This window comes from Camelus ferus, chromosome 6 (genome assembly GCF_009834535.1).
Source record: "Camelus ferus isolate YT-003-E chromosome 6, BCGSAC_Cfer_1.0, whole genome shotgun sequence".
NCBI classification, from domain to species: Eukaryota; Metazoa; Chordata; class Mammalia; order Artiodactyla; family Camelidae; genus Camelus; species Camelus ferus.
In genome coordinates this window covers 44,642,511-44,650,375 of record NC_045701.1, presented here as the reverse complement: position 1 = coordinate 44,650,375, position 7,865 = coordinate 44,642,511, and positions in this window count along the sequence as shown.

The window sequence follows — 7,865 nt, the reverse complement described above, 5'->3', positions numbered from 1 at the left end:
TTGTTCAGTCAAATTTGTTGATTAAACTCTCTGCATATGGGCTGTATCTGTTGAGTTGCACAATAATAATCATATGATATAAATTAGTCACCTTTTTACTGAAGTAGTTTCATAAGAAAAGTGCACAAATAAGAAATGTATAATTGTACTATGCTGTGTTTTCTTCTTCTGCTCATTACTACGCTTGTGAGACTCCCCAGTTATTTTTATATTTTCATAGCTGCATGGTACTCATTCTATGAATATACAGGCTTACCTTATCTTACTGCCCTTCACTTTATAGCACTTTGCAGACACTGTGTTTTTTACAAATTAAAGGTTTGTGGCTAACCTGCATCAACCAAGTCTATCAGCACCATTTTCCACAGCACTTGCTCACATCGTCTCTGTATCACATTTTGGTAATTCTCACAATATTTCTAACTGATTCATTACTATTATATTTGTTATGATGATCTGTGATCAGTGATCTTTGATGTTGCTATTGTAATTGTTTGGGGCACCAGGAATCACACCCATGTAAGATGGCAATCTTAATTAATAAATGTGTGGGTTCTGACAGCTCCGCTGACCCATTCCCTAGTCTCTCTCCCTCTCCTTGGGCCTCCCTAGTCCCTGAGACAAAACAATATTGAAATTAGGCTGATTAAAAACTATACAAGGGCCTCTAAGTGTTCAAGTGAAAAAAAGTCAATCAATGTGGCAAACTTTATTGTTGTCTTATTTTTTAAAAAGTGCCACAGTCACCCCAATCTTCAGCAACCACCACTATGGATAGTCAGCTGCCATCAACAGTGAGGCAAGACCCTTCACTAGCAAAAAAAATCACAACTCTCTGCAGGCAACATTAGCATTTTTCAGCAATAAATATTTTTCTTACTGAAGTATAGTTGATTTACAATGGTGTAAAATATTTTTAATTAAGGTATTAACATTGGTTTTTTAGATAATATTCTTGCACACCTCATAGACCACAATATAGTATAAATATAACTTTTATATGCACTGGAAAACCAAAAAATTTATGTGACTCATTTTATTGTGATATTCGCTTATTGCAGTGGTAAGATACTGAACTTACAGTATCTTGGAGATGTCTGTATCACTATTTTATAACTGATGGAAATCTGGATGGTCTCCACTATGCAGCTATTACAAATAAATCTTCTACAAACATTCTTGTATATGTGTTGTATGGCGTATACTTGTGTACTTTTTGTGGTAGATGTATGTCTGGGAGTGAAATGCTTTAGTAATAAGGTTATATTTTCATTTTTAGAAGATAGTGACAATTTTACAATGAAGTTGAACCAGTTTACATTATTACAACTTGGCAGAATTTTCCACCAGCTTATAGTATCACCTCTAGTGTATAAGATTTCCCATTGCTTCATATTCTTATCAATGTTTGCCATTGTCTGTTTCAATTTTTCATGTATTTACTCATTTATGCCAGATTTTTGCCATCCAGTTGCATGTGTAAAGTTATTTCATTGTAGTTCTAGCTTAGATTTCTCTGATGACTAAGGAGTTGAACATGACTTCATATATTTATGCTACTGTTATCTGTTGAATTATTTTGCTTATTTCTATGGGATGGCTTCTTTCTACTTTTTGATTTATATAATTTTTTATATATATATAATCATATTTTCTAAGCTCTTTATTGGTTCTATAACATGCAAATATATTTCCTGTTAGATAGCTTGCAATTTAACCACCATCAGCTGATGAACACAGGATCTTCCAATAAATCTCTTTTCAGTTCATGCATTTTTATGCTCTATTTAAGAATACTTTCTTACCCAATGCTCATTAAAACATTCTCCCATAAATTATACTTTTAAGCAAATTATTAAAAATGGCCTAGGTTGACTAGTACTTGTTTTTTTTTCCCCTTTATATCTTGAATTGAGTATTTTTCAAAATTGTTTCCTAGTATTTTACAGTTATAAATGTTCACATAGACACTGTGATTCTATAGCAGGTATCTGCATTGAATTTAGCTATTTTTTACCAAGCTGTTCTTAGAAAATGAAGTTTCATAACTTTGCTTACAGTTGAATTTTAATGGCTCTATGTGAATTTTCAAAATGTGGATACTCAAAGGAAGCTTAAATAATATATATATTTTTTAATTACTTGAGAACTCAAGTACTAGGAATTGTTTGCCTGTTCCAGAATGTGACTTTGGCAATACCTACAATTGCTTAATTTTCATTATAACACTATTGCTCAATGTCTTCTAAAATCAGAAATAATGCCACTATAAATGGTAGGTAGGCGTTACCACTTAAACAAAATTCTAGCAGATTAATGACATGCCACAACAAATTTATGATTGGTAAAATGAACAGTAGACACACATATATTATTTGTTTTATTTCTCAAACATTCAAACAATGGTATAATTTAATAGCTAATTTCAATCACTGTGATAGAACTGAAACTATTTGCCTAAAAAATAGTGAAGCAAATATTGAGAATGTGAGTGGCTGACAAAATTTTCATTAACAGTGACTAAATCCAAATGTCTTACTATTTATCATGTTAACCACTTAGCACAGTGGCTCTCAAAACTCAGAGTACATAAAAAGCCCAGGAGAGCTGGTTAAAAATACAGATTCCCAAGTCCCACACTTAATGATTTTAGTTCCAAAGACCTGATGTTGGTCAAGAAATCTAAATATTATCTGGTACCTCAGAAGATACTGATACAGGCAATGAGCACAAAATCCACTCAGGGTGGAGCTTGTCCTGCGTAAACCTATAAAATAAAAGGAGTCTACCACTGACATCCTTCTGGTTCCCATTTATCTCTTGCTCAGCCTTTTTGCACACTTATTCATGGCACTGGCACTGACCAGACCCAGGCTGAGCAATGTGTTTGGCAAGGGACCATCAAAATTTACCTCTAATGAAACCCCCTGCAGAAACTTCCCCAAAACTGTATTCATTATTATAAAAAGTTTTCTTAAAAGTACTTTACACTAAATCTTAATAGCTGATACATTTATTGGTATTCTATCTTCCCAAGGCCATTTCTATGTTAACAAAAAATGAACCTTTAATAATTTAATAATGCAATATAAAGTCTTCTGGAAACTTGTCAGAACTGTGAAGAGGAAGAAGTGGTAAATGACAAGATTCTCATATTTTCTTGTGTGTGTTGGGGAAGAGGGTGTTTAGTTTGATTATGCCCTATAGAAGTAGGAAGTTTGGCTCTCTACAACACTGAACATTAAGTCCCTATAATGACAGGGAGCCTGCCTTAGAGTTGGTCTCTACTGAATATTCTTTGAATAACTGAAGGGAAACTCGTTTGAGAAATGAGGGTTTATAGGCTCTATGACAGGAGTCAGAGGAGGCAGTTTTGAGGATACCAAAGATACAAGCAATGGAGCAGTCTCTGAAAGAACAGAACACTCTAGAGGCTATAGCTACAAATGCAAGCTAGAGAAGCAAGTTCACACAGAAGGTATCATTTTCTTTGTATGAAGTCATAAGCACAGTTTATCTGCTTAAACTGAACAAGTATGAAGAGAGCCTGAAAACTGTGATAAGTTACTGAAGAGTTGTTATGAGGAAAGGAAAAATTTTCATTTGCTTTCTTTTGTTGTTTCTTTGGGGTTGACTTTGTCTGTCTGTTTTGTTTATATCAGGGGCAAATAGAATTGCCTGATGAATTAATCCATTTGAGTGGATAAATATATAGTGGTGCCAATCTGTGGATCTGTGATTGTCTATAGTTGTACTCTGCAGCCTAAAAGTATGGACAGGTGTTGTGGATGGTAGTATTGCTCTCTGTTGTTAGGTTAGAAAACTGCTGAATCAGAAAGAAAAGGCAGCAAAAGGAATAAAATTTGTGATGAGCACACAAAAGAGGATAAAAGAGAAATCAAAACAGGAGTAGCTTGATAGTGAGAGAGACAAAATGAATGGACTCTGAGGGCATTATGCTAAATAAGTCAGACAGAGAAAGATAAAAACTGTGTAATATCACTTATTCATAGAATCTAAAAAGCTAAACTCAGAAACAGAAAGTATAACGGTGGTTACCAAAGGCTGGGGATGAGGAAAAAGGGAAGATACTGGTCCAAACGTACACACTTGAAGTTAGAAGATGAATACATTCTGGAGATCTAATGTACAGAATTGTAATTATAGTTATCAATACTGTAGTATATACTTGAAAGTTGCTAAGAAACTCACTCTTAAATGTTCTCACCACAAAAAAAAAAAACAGCAATTATGTGATCTGTTGGAGATGTCAATTAATGCTATGATGGTAATCATATTGCAATATATAAATGTATCAAATCAACATGCACATCTTAAACTTACACAATGCTATATGTCAACTACAACTCAATAAAAATATGGATAATGTCAACTGCATTTGAAGTGAGAGTAAAAAATACAGAGAACAGAAAATGTTGGAGGCTGTGGATAGATATTTGAGTATTTGTTACCTTTTCACAACAGAGCTCTAGTTGTGTTCATTGGGATCTGATGGTCCAGTCAAGTGCATTATTGTGCAGGTATGATTCAGAGGTAAGGGGAAATCATACCAGCTAGGAGGGAGCTGAGTAACATGTCTAACAGTGTAATACTGATACATTCTGCTGTGTTGATGATACTTATCCTAGCCTTTTACCAGTTAGGGAGTGACCTACAATAATCCATACCATGGGCTTTTATGCAATGTCTCTTCTCACAATAACTCATACAGAATTCCTAAATACAGCAGTTGTCTAATGAATGATTTTCCTTTAGAAAATTTTCATTTCACAGTAAAAGGTGCACTTATTTTTATTTATTAAAATGTTTATTTAAATACTAATTTTGTGATATATAGAGTAAATCTAATTAAATTTTCAATACCTCTATAATCATGTAAATTTAATTGGGGAAAAAAAATGACAACTCAATTTCTTTTATCCATCATATGTTACATTAAACTAATCCAGTAGGGGAAATGTATTTGTGCTTGAATAAGACCTAAATATATATGATTTTAGTTTTTTACTATCTTTATGATATGACAAGAAAGTAAATTTTTTAAAATGAAAATTATATTCTTTGTTCCTATGAACTCCTAAACTTATGTCATTTATCATGGAATTAATTCCATACCATAGAATTAACCATTGAATTGACTAGATCAGTAAAGACTGTAGACCAGTAGTATCCAATAGATTCTTCTGAAATGATGGAAATGTTCTGTAACAGTGCTATCTGATATAGTCTGGCTATTGAGTACTTGAAATGTAGCTAGTCTGACTGAAAAGTAAGCTTTTAATTTCACTTAATTTTAATTAACTTAAATACACATTTAAATAGGCATATGCAGCGAGCAGCTGCCATACAGTACCATTCAGCATAGACAATAAAGACTACAGACATAAGACATGGCCTCTGTTTACTGACACAATCTCTTCTTTAAAAATACTTCTGTGTAAATAATACTTAAGAAAGGTTCATAATCTCTAGACAAGAATGACATTTGTCTTAGACCAATAATAATAGCAAACACTTATATTCACTTACTTCATGTCATGCAGTAATACCAACTCATTCAGTCTTTAAAGCTAACTTTGATACTAGTACTATCCTTATTTTAAAACTGAGTAGATTGAGACATGTGCACCTAAAAGAAATTAATATATAATTGCTGAACTACCATACAATAAAATGGTCCCAGATGAGAAATAAGTTGGTGATACAGGAGTTAATATCAAAAATTTACAACTGAACATGTAGCATGGCTATAAATGGAAAGTATAAGAGAAAAGCCAATATTCATGGAGTCCAACATTGGGTCATTGGGTCCACATCTGCCTAAGGGTCGTCTCAGCAAACTCAGAGGAGAATTTAAAAGAAGAAAGTCCTCAAAGCTGGAAAAAAGATTGAATTGAAAGAGACCACATAGCCTGTGCAGGATAAATGACCAAAGCACCATACTTAGATAAAATGCTATAAAATTTTAATTTCAACCATTAAGAGAAAACTGAACATTTTTAAAAAGAAAAACAAAATTTCCTAAAAGAGTAAGATTCAAATTAGCACCAGACTTCTATTCAGCAGAAACAAATGCTAGTTCTGACAGAATTATATTAAAACCAGAATTTTTTATCTGGTCAATCTTTCTATAAAGTACGAAAGCAAAATAAAAATATGCATAGATTTGTATGAATTTTAAATCACTCAGAAAAAAATTATTTTGAATGGAAAAGGAATCCAAGAATTTTAATTAAAAAATTCTAGGATAAAAAAACAAGTTATGGAGCATATTTTAGAATTGGAATTGATAGCTAGATCCTGGTGCTGGAAAGGTTCTTCTTCAGTGAAATTATTTACATAATTATAATAGTGTTTCATTTTATTTATTGATTCTCAATTTTATCACCAACCTAAAAGCAAATTACTATATGCTAATTATCTGTTTAAAAACATTATAAATGATTAAAAATATGTAAAGCAAATAAAACTAACATACAGCAACAGAGACAGTGGGGGAGGATAAGAAAGAAAGAGTAAGCCTATTATAGACTCAAAAAGGGTAGAATAGAAACTGTTTATATTGATAAAGAAATTTAGAAGTAAGTACATTTAAAGTTACAACAATGTCTAGCAACAGAAATTAATAATAGTTATTTCAGGGATGGATCTCTATGTAAGGAGGGGGAGAATTTTACCTTTATTTTTAATTTCTTTGCTGTTTGAGTACTGTAACATGAACATGCATTACTCTTATAATTATATATCAATTATTTTTTTTAACTTATTCTAAAATATATTATGTAATTCTCATTTAAAAATGGCTTTGGTATGCTATATTCTTTTATTTGTAGAATAACATTTTAGTGTAATTCAGAAACAAATCAGCACCTATGAAAGTTTTATGCCATACTCAAGGAGTTCTCAATATATCAGTATCATATATCTCAATATATCAGTATCTCAATATATCAGTTAATTAATCAAACATTCATTAAGAATCTGGATGTATCAAAATTATCCTCTACAGCACAAGTTAGCAAACTTTTTCTATAAAGGGCCAGATGGTAAATATTTCAGGCTTTGTGGGCCCTAAAGTCTTCATTTCAACTACTCAACACTGCTGCTGTAGCTTGAGAACAGCCATAGACAATACCTAAAGAATGAGCATGGCTAAGTTCCAAAAATCTTTATTTACAAAAGCAAGTGGTGAAAGAGAAAACTAACAAGATGGCTATTGAGTTGTTCAGGCCTGTACTTCTAGCTAAAGTGATCTTATGACTGACACACTCCCCTTCCTGTGCATTCTTTTCTTAGAATACTTAATCCTTTTTCCCTAGAGGTCTTGAAAGAAGGCCATGGACTGAACCTCAAGAAAATGGGCAGACACTTCTAAATTCCTCCATAACAACAGCAAGTTCTTATCAAGATGAAAAGAATGTAACACCCTGTAAAACGCCCTAATTGTTATCACCTTTTCCGTTTTGTCCAGTTTTTCTATAAAATCTCAAGATCACAACCCCAAGATGGGCTCACGTGAGTCTTTAAGATATTAGCCTGCTGTGGCAGGCTAGCCGGGCAAAGCAATAAACCTGTTCTTTTCTACCCTCCTAAAACTCTAGCCTCCGACTCTCAATTCAGCTATCGGGCCAGTTTTTTGGCAAGTGGCAAGCTTTATATGACACATAGGCCTTATTTTACCTAAAATAAATAAAAGGTTCTAAAGTAATACAGACTTGTGCCCTCCTTCATGCCTATTTCCTTGTTACCTATCTGGCACAAGTTTGTCCCATTTTGTAGTCGGGCATATTGTAGCAAAATTCCATAGTAGTTGGTCTAAATCATTGACAGTTGTCTCTGCTTCA